Consider the following 8,825-nt stretch of genomic DNA (forward strand, 5'->3'; position numbering starts at 1 on the left):
CTATTTGGCTTTTGAACAGTTTTAGGAACAAAAGCAGTAATATATTTTAAAGGTAAAAACAAATAGCAAAATACTACGTGTAACTATGAAAGCAATATTAGTAACATAGCCTTGTTTTATTCATATGGATAAGAACCAGTTTCAATGACCTTAGCTGTAACTTTCTACAATAAGGAATATGGTGCATGTATTATAATGTATGTGGGAGTAGCCGTCAAAGGAAGCCTGTTCTAGTCAACAATTCTCTGGGTGAAGAAAACCAGACTTAGCATTCAGATCAGCCTTTTAATATTCATTATCTATTTATATGTATATTATAAATTCCTGATAGTGGTCAGGAGGGCAAGTTTCAATGGTCCTATAAAAACTGGTCAGTGGCCCTCTCTAAGAGGCAGGATGGAGAGTTATCTGATATTGAAGGAGGAAGGGATGGTCCTGGAGAATACTGCAGATTCTTTGGCATATAGGTTGATTCCTTGCACCGTATTTCTCCAGCATTGTTTTTCCACTGTACCCAACCTTATCCTCAAAGCATTCAGAAGACATTTTGGATTCAGGAATGGAAATTATCATATACTTCAGAGTAGTGGATTTGGGGTTTTTTGGGGTTTTTTTTGCTTTTAAATGTAAGTGATTATAAGTATAAGTGAGATTTAAGTCAAAATTAGCTGATCATTTTCTCTGTCATTGATCGAAAGAGTATTTTGTATGGTTGGATCTTTGGGTCTTAGTTTCTGCTATCACACAGTTCAAATGAATAACATTAAGAATAGCTTCGTGAAATATGCAAAGGAACGCAATCTGAAAAAGGAGATTATTCCTTTGGAATGGATTACTTCAAGAATTTATAGAATACCTCCATAGGCAACCTTTCAAGATAAAATAGGAAAACAATTTGTCCAAGATGGTTTGGGTTTAATTTTATTAAAGACAGAAAGATAAACTATCAAAATCTTCTCCATATCATTGACATACTATTTGTGTCGATATGTTAGAAAATGAAAGAAGCTAGTTTTGGTAAAACCTTTATTTATTCCTTCATGCTATTAATGAAGCCCTTTGCCTGTGGCACTAAAGATGGAAATCACACTAAAGTGAGTTTGTAGGATGATAGGTACAGCAATGGGAGGTGGGTGGAGGGTGGAGGGGAAGGAATGGACGGGAGCTGGAGAGAGAAAGGAACACAGAGTAGCACAGACACATTAAATGTCCTTTTAGGAAACTAGCATTTCCTTTGCATGGCACTGATGTCTTCTTCTTTCACCCACAAAATCTGCTCACCTAATAGAACTCACCAAACCACCTAGTGGTGTTACCCCTCCCACGGATGCTTTGAAACTCACAAATTATATCTTGCTGTTCTTAAGAGGGAAAGCTGAAGATGGGCTATATCCATAGAACTGGCTCCCAAACTCGTGCTATGCTTTACCACCATGTCTCAGCTCCTATTTATGCTACAAGTCCTGTTCTCCTTTCCTTTCCACCTTGTTGTACCTTTTGCTGTATTGGTTTTCTAGATTTTGCTTCCTGCTCTCTCCTGGTAGGGTGTATTCACAGACTTCTATCCAGATCACTTTTGAACGGCCTCACAACACACTCCAGCCGTCTCTTATCTGTGTCTTGTCCTCGGTGGGTACCCAGATGGCAGTGATCAAAAGAAGAGGCTGGAACCCTAGCAACTTTAAATCATGAGGCTCCAAGAAAAATGTTAAGAGTTTCCTGATTTACATAAGCTATCAAGAGAAGTAGGAAGGTTGAAACAGCTTTTCTTTTATGTACCATATGCAAAGAAATGATGCCTAAACAATAATTATTACTTTGGAATCACCAAGTCCAGCTGTTTCCACAAGTCCAGTTTGTAGAAACTGGGTTATTTAGTTCCCACTTACATTGTTGTCTTCCTTCTTAATTTCGTATTTCACTTTGGTAGGAGGCATGGCTAATAGGAAGACTTGAAATAAGGCATCAAAGTGAAAGAAAAAGCTAAGAGAAAAAGATCCAAATAGGAGAGAATAAACAATAGGGAAAAACATTTTTGTAGTGAAAGTCACTGTTTTGAAATACGTGAAAGGCTAATTGCTAAAAATATGTTAACTTGCAAAGGAAAATACTGAAAGCAGAAAATATGTTAATAAAAACCAGATTTGTTATTTGTCAAGACAGGATTGATGATCAAGCACAACAGGCAAATATTCCAAGATACATTCTTTAAAGGAGTTACAATATTCTATGGAAAGACCAATATCAGATGTTCAAAGTCATGTCTCTTAGAGCAACTGGTCAACTTCCGTCAATTTACAAACTGCTTAGTCTGGCATTCAGAGACCTTTGCAATCTGAACCCCAAATTATCACTACTATATAAGGTAGTATGATGGCTAATTTTATGTTATCTTGGCTAGGCCATGGTGCCCAGATATTTGGTCAATAATTATTTTGGATGTTTCTGTGAAGGTGTTCTATTAGATGAGAATTAACATTTATAGTGGTGGACTTTAAGTAGATTACCCTTCATGTGGATGGGCCTCATCCAGTCAGTTGAAGGCCTTAACAAAGACTGACTTTCCCTGAGCAAGAAGGAATTCTGCCAGCACATATCCTTTGGATGCAAACTGCAAATCTTCCCTTCATCTCCAGTCTGTCAATCTACTCTGCAGATTTTGGACTTGCCGAGCCTCCATAATCATGTGAGCCAATTCCTTAAAAGAAATCTCCCTCCCTCTCTCCATATAGATGTAGCTATGGATATAGATATGTATAGACACCTCCTTTTCTATTTTTCTGGATAACCATGCCTAATACAGGTAGTGATAAGATCATGGATTCTATAATCAGAAATATAGGTTCAGGACCTGGATCTGCCATTTCCTAACTGTATATGTCGGGAAAGTTACTTTACCTCTCTAAGCCTCAGTTTCCTCATCTTTAAAATGGGTATAACAATAATCCCCCCAATTCTCTCGCCATGCTAGATTATATGCCATGTAATTTAGTATCTCTAATTCCTGCTTCTGCTCCTCCCTTGCCTGTCATAAATTTGTTCCTTTCTACTTAGTTAAACCTCACTTTTCCTTTCATACCTGTGGTGGTTTTAAAAATATGTTCACAAAATTTTTGACATTCTTCCCTTCAAGTTTAATTCTCCTCCCTTCAGTATAGGCTGGACTCAGTGAGTTGCTTAACATGAATAAAATGTAGCAGAAATGAGAGTACATCATTTCCCAGATTCAATGACTTGCAGCTTCCATCCTGGTGTTTCTCTCTGTCTCTTTCATTACTTGTTATGGAAAAGCCAACTGCCTGGTCATCAGCAGCCCTATGGAAATTCCCAGAGGCAAGGAACTGAAGCCTCCTGCCTACAGCCACATGACTGAACTTGGAAGCAGCTCCTCCAGTTCCTTCACAATTTCAGCTCCAGCCAACAACTTCATTTTAACCTCATGAGACCCTGAACCAGAACCACCCAGCTGAGATCCAGTTCTTGAGCCTCAGAAATTGAGATACTAAAAACTTGTTTTACACAGCTAAGTTTTGAGGCAATTTGTTATACAGCAAATTATTAATGCCACATTTAGTTCAAGTCTATAAAAGACTTCTCTGACCAACCCGCAGAATGTCTCCTTTCTCGGTTTCTCCATAACATTCTGCATATCAGTACCATAAAACTTTTCATGTTATATTAAAAATGTTTATGTTTTGTCTCCCTTGCAAGACTGAGAGCTGCTTGAGGGTGGCCCATCTTTAACTGTATTAAGTGGGGAAAAAATAATCAAAGTAAGCCTGGCACATAAAGGACTCTTATAATAGTTAAGGTGACAATTAGTGTTTCTTATGCGTTATATGTTGTTCTAAGCCTTTTGCAAATGTTATCCTATTTAATCCTCATAAAAACCTAGGAGCTATATTATTACCCTCATTTAACAGATGATGAAACTGAGGTCAGGTTATAGGGAAGCTGATTAAATTGCTCATAGTCACACAATTAGTAAATGTTGCTGAATTAAAGAATGAATGAAAGTGTCTTATAAACAGGACTATATATGATTCACTTAAGAATCTCTTTACAGTGCCTAGTCCAGCATGGCACTGGGTCAAATACCGGGGATGCCAAAAAAATGTATACAAGTGGACACTTTGGTCAATGTTGCTCAAGCAGTAGTTCGTCGTAATCAGAAGTGTGTGGACTCTGATGGTAACTACTTTGAGCACCTCTTGTAATTGCAGAAGTCAAACGTGACTTGAATTCATCTTTTGTTATCGGTATATATTGAGTATTACAATTTTTATACAGTTTTCCTTTCTTAAAATGTGTATATAAATTTTTTGGCACCCTCCGTATTTACTAAATCACTGACTGGTAATAAAAGCAGTTTAGTTATGTGAGAAGGAAGTCTTGGAAACCCTGACTGTGGATAATTTAAATTGATTCCCAAAACATAACTCTTTTCCTTTACCGAGAAGAAATAATGGCTACAGTAAGCGTATGTTGTGAAGAGACTAAAAATACACTTCGGAAGGTATTTACATTTCTCTCCACACCTTCCCCATAAACGCTTGACAAGAAACAGTTTGGTAGTTTGATCACATAAGATGTATAAAAAAATTTTTTTTCTGAATTTACTAAATTTCACGGTCCAAGATTCGAAAGTTTGTGAAAGAGTAAACGGTGTTCTTTTAATGGTGTATTTTTCTTTCAACATCACCAAAAAAGGAACAAAATGTTTCTACTTTTGATTTACAAATTTCCAGTAGGTAGCTCCTATTTGACTTCTGAGGCTCCTCTTAATGAAGCATGAGACCAATGATCCCTCCTGGTGATGTTTTTTCTAAGTAAGTACCTAAATATGAGAAGCATAAAGCCAGTTTACTTTTGGAGTTGGCAAAGTCTAGAAAGTAGCTTGAGACTTCCTATTTTAGAATTTTTGAATTGTTATCTCTGAGTGCTTCCTCCCCACTCAGTAAGTAGGAGGTCTTTGTATTATTTGGCGAATGGAGACTCCTTTTCTCTTGATATCTAGGTATTTGGGATGTTTATTCCTCTTACATTCTGTCTCTGTAGAGACTAATGAAAACAAATATATTTTGGGAGCTGTAAGAAGGATCCTTAGGTGTTGGCAGATGTGAAAGATAAATTATTTTAATGATAATAAATGACTTCCTTTGTTTCGGTAGGCCTTAGTTTTTCTCCTGCAAGTACCTTCATAAATTGTCTGCTGGGAACATTACCCTAAAAATTCCATTTAAGACAAGACTAGAAATTTCTGTTACTAAAGATTAAATAGCCTGGTCTTCTATACTCATAAAAATATAAGCAGTACATTTCTAATTATTTTTCTTGAAAGATTAAGGCTAGCGAACGAATGACTTTGTGTTCATCAACTTGATTCCCTTTCTTTTGTTCTAGACTCCTGGAGGGGGGTCTCAATTTGTCCTATTTTGCATTTCAGAACAGAGTCTTTATTATCACAGCACACTGTTTCTCAGGTGCTTCCTTACTCTGCCACTCTGCAGCTGAAGCAAGGCATGTTTATATTTCAAGATTCAATATTCCAGTCATGAAATAAAATCAGTCTAAAAAAATTCTAATAACCTCTTTTCAAGCAAAAATCAACTCTCTAGAAATGAATATAAACTACTTGCTAAAAATGCCTTTAAAAAAAGAAAATTTGTTCCAAGATTAAAGACAGGCCAAAAATAACCTTAGGATGAGTATTTTTGTTCGAAGATTTAATGCAAGCCAGAAATACCCACCGGGTGAGGCAGTAAAGGGTAGTGATTGAAAGCACACCTGACTCTGGAGGCAGGCAAGCTGGGCTTGAAACCTGGCTGTGCCTCTCCAAGCTGTGTGACCAATCTTGTGGATTTACTTGACCTGTTTATCTTCTGCAAAATGGAGACAACAAAAATACCTTCTGTAGAGAAGTGCTGTGGGGATAAAAATGAAAGAATGCAATAGAAGTGCAACACATGGTACATAGTGAATAAAAAACATATTTTAGTTCTTATTATTCTCAAATGCCATGTAGAAAAGTAGTTTATTTTTACTAATTAGGACATAAGGGAAACATTCCTAAAAATATTTTTAAATGAAGAAATATGAATTCCTTACCAATACATGGATATTAATATGTTTTCTTTATATGCCTCATTTTCTTCCAAGGGAATTTCAAAGGCTTTCCATTTTTTACAACTACAATTCATTTTAAAAGCAATATTACAGTTACTAAGAAAAAAGAGAGAGTGATCAAAAGTAAGGTCTTATAAGTGAATAGTGAAGAAAAACAATGTCCTTTTTTTTTTTTAGGACAACTGGAACTTGTTCCTTATCACCTATTAATTGCTTGTAATTATACTTATAGTATTGTAGATTACATTGTCACTGGCAATCTCATAGGCAGTAAGATAGTTTTAATAAAACTAAACTTCAAACATGGTAAGTATATAATGAAGTGGGAGCTCTTAAATATTCTGTTACATTTTAATTGGTTCAACTCCTCTGCCTAACAATTTGGTAAACTGGTAGTCACCAAAAGCCTTAAAACTGTAAATACCATTACACCCAGGAATATTCCAGAAAGGTTATGCATGAAGATATTAATTGTATTTTTTTCATTTTTGGGGTAACATTTAAAGTGTACAACTCAGTGGATTTTAGTATATTTAGAATTGTGCAACCATCACCACAATCGATTTTAGGACATTTTCTTCCAAAAGAAACCCAACAAACACTCTTTAACTATCATCCCCCATCTCATCTCTGCCCCCAGTCCTAAAACAACCACTAACCTACTTTCTGTCTCTACAGATTTGCCTATTCTGAACATTTCATATAAATAAAATCATTATTGTAAGTAAAAGAAACCAGTAACAAAAGACTGCACATTATATGTTGTCAGGTTTCATCCATGGTACCCCATGTATCAGTATCTCCTTTTAAATGGCCAAATAATATCCCACTATATAGACAGATATACCATATTTAATTTGTGCATTCATCAGCTGGTGGACATTTGTGTTGTTTCACCTTTTGACTATTATGAATAATGCTGTTGTAAACAAACATTCATGTACAAATTTTTGCGTGGACATGTTTTCATTTCTCTTGGCTACATATCTAGGAGTGGAATTTATATTAATTATTATTGGATTGAAAATCATGGTCCTATAATGTAATTATGCTATACTCTCAAAAGCAGTATGCAGAAATGCCACACTTTCAAGAGTATTATGCAGGAAAATGTCGGTTATATAGAAGACCACATTGCAATACGGAAAAAGGCTACATGAAGTGAAAAAAGCAGAATACAACCAACCCACTTAAAATCCTTCTTGGGCGTCTCATACCCTGCTCTGTCCTATGGCCCTATGGACCTCCGCTCTCACTCCCTCAAGTTCTCTTTCAGAGATTTTTAGACCGAGTCAACTTCAGAGCCTTTGCACATGTTGTTTCCTATGCCTGTATCACTCTTTCCCTGCTTCTTTGCCCAGTGGTTTCAAATCTCATCTTAAATGTCACTTCCTCAAAGAAACCTTCTCTGATACCCCTAACTAGCTAGGGTTAAGGTTTCCATAGCAGCCTGCAATTTTCCATCTTAATACTTTTGATACTGATAATTGTTTATTCAGTCAGTAATGAAATACTGAGAGCCTTTTACATGGAGGGATACATGGTGAAACAAAACATGGAAGATCCGTGCAATCCTAGACTTTATATTCTATGGAGGGAATACAATGTACAAGTAAACAAATCAATATATTGGGTAATTTTAGATAGTGATAATTAGCTGAATGTTTATTCTGTTTGGATTGTAAATACCGTGAAGATAGGAGTCATTTCTGTCTGTTACTTCCAGTTCGGTAGAGCTTAGCACTGGGTCTGGCCCACTGAATAAAGCTCAACACATTTTTTAACTTTCCGTAATTCTACGTATTTATAATTGAAACAATTAAAAGACGAGCAAAAATTACTCGTGAGTAAAAGAGCCCCCAAATAAAACACATTTATATAATACTACAAAGTCGTTAAAGACTTGGCAATAAAATCTGGTCTGAAAAACTCATATGTGTTGGTTAAGTGGATAGAATCCCCCTGGCGCATTACCAAGCAGGTTCCTGGCCATCAGCAGTATAATTTACCGTTTTAAAAGAGGCCTTAAGCAAAAAGGTGCTTAAGGATACAACCCCCCCCCCCCCAATTTCCCTATTTTTAAAACGCTTTAGAATCTCCCTGCACCCAGGACGTGGCAGAGAAAACACCGCAATTCTTTTTACACGTCAATGGTAAGAAGAGAACACATAATTTTTTCCGAGGTCAACAAAGGATACAAGATTTTACACAGCAGATCGCCAGCCCCTTCCCAATAAATCCTCCTACCAGCCCTAGAGACAAGTAGGTTGGATAAAACCGGGTAGGTAGCTCTAGATTTCGGCCAGAGGAGCATCCTGACAGACCACCACCCCCGAGCGAACCGCTCAGCCGCCTTTCATCCCCGGGGCGCATGCGCAGCGCACTCTCCGGCCACCGCACGCCTCTTCCAGGGAGCTGACGGGGCGCTTACGTCACCGTGCGGGTCATACGGCCCCTTCCGCTCCCCCAAGGAAAATGAGTCCACGCACCTTGGCTTTTCTTAACCCACAGAAAATGTCTTGTTTTTCTACCCCAATGTCAAAGCCTTCTCCATCCCGTCTCCCATAGCCCACCTTTTGGCCGGATTTCCCTGTACGTTCGTTGGCCGGGGAAGGCAGAGGGGAGGAACCAGGCTAGGGTGAGAGAGACCAACTCAGCGTTGTTTACAAGGCTAACTACTCTAGGAATCGGTCCGCGAG

The 8,825-nt window shown here is 37.5% G+C and overlaps 1 protein-coding gene across 1 annotated transcript in view; it reads right to left on the minus strand.

Annotated features, from left to right (window-relative positions):
• The window catches only part of SEPTIN11 (septin 11), a 153,123-nt gene that overhangs the window by 28,598 nt on the left and 115,700 nt on the right, over positions 1 to 8,825 (minus strand). The window lies entirely within an intron of this gene.

The sequence above is a fragment of the Rhinolophus sinicus genome, linkage group LG02 (genome assembly GCF_036562045.2).
Source record: "Rhinolophus sinicus isolate RSC01 linkage group LG02, ASM3656204v1, whole genome shotgun sequence".
In the NCBI taxonomy this organism is placed as follows: domain Eukaryota; kingdom Metazoa; phylum Chordata; class Mammalia; order Chiroptera; family Rhinolophidae; genus Rhinolophus; species Rhinolophus sinicus.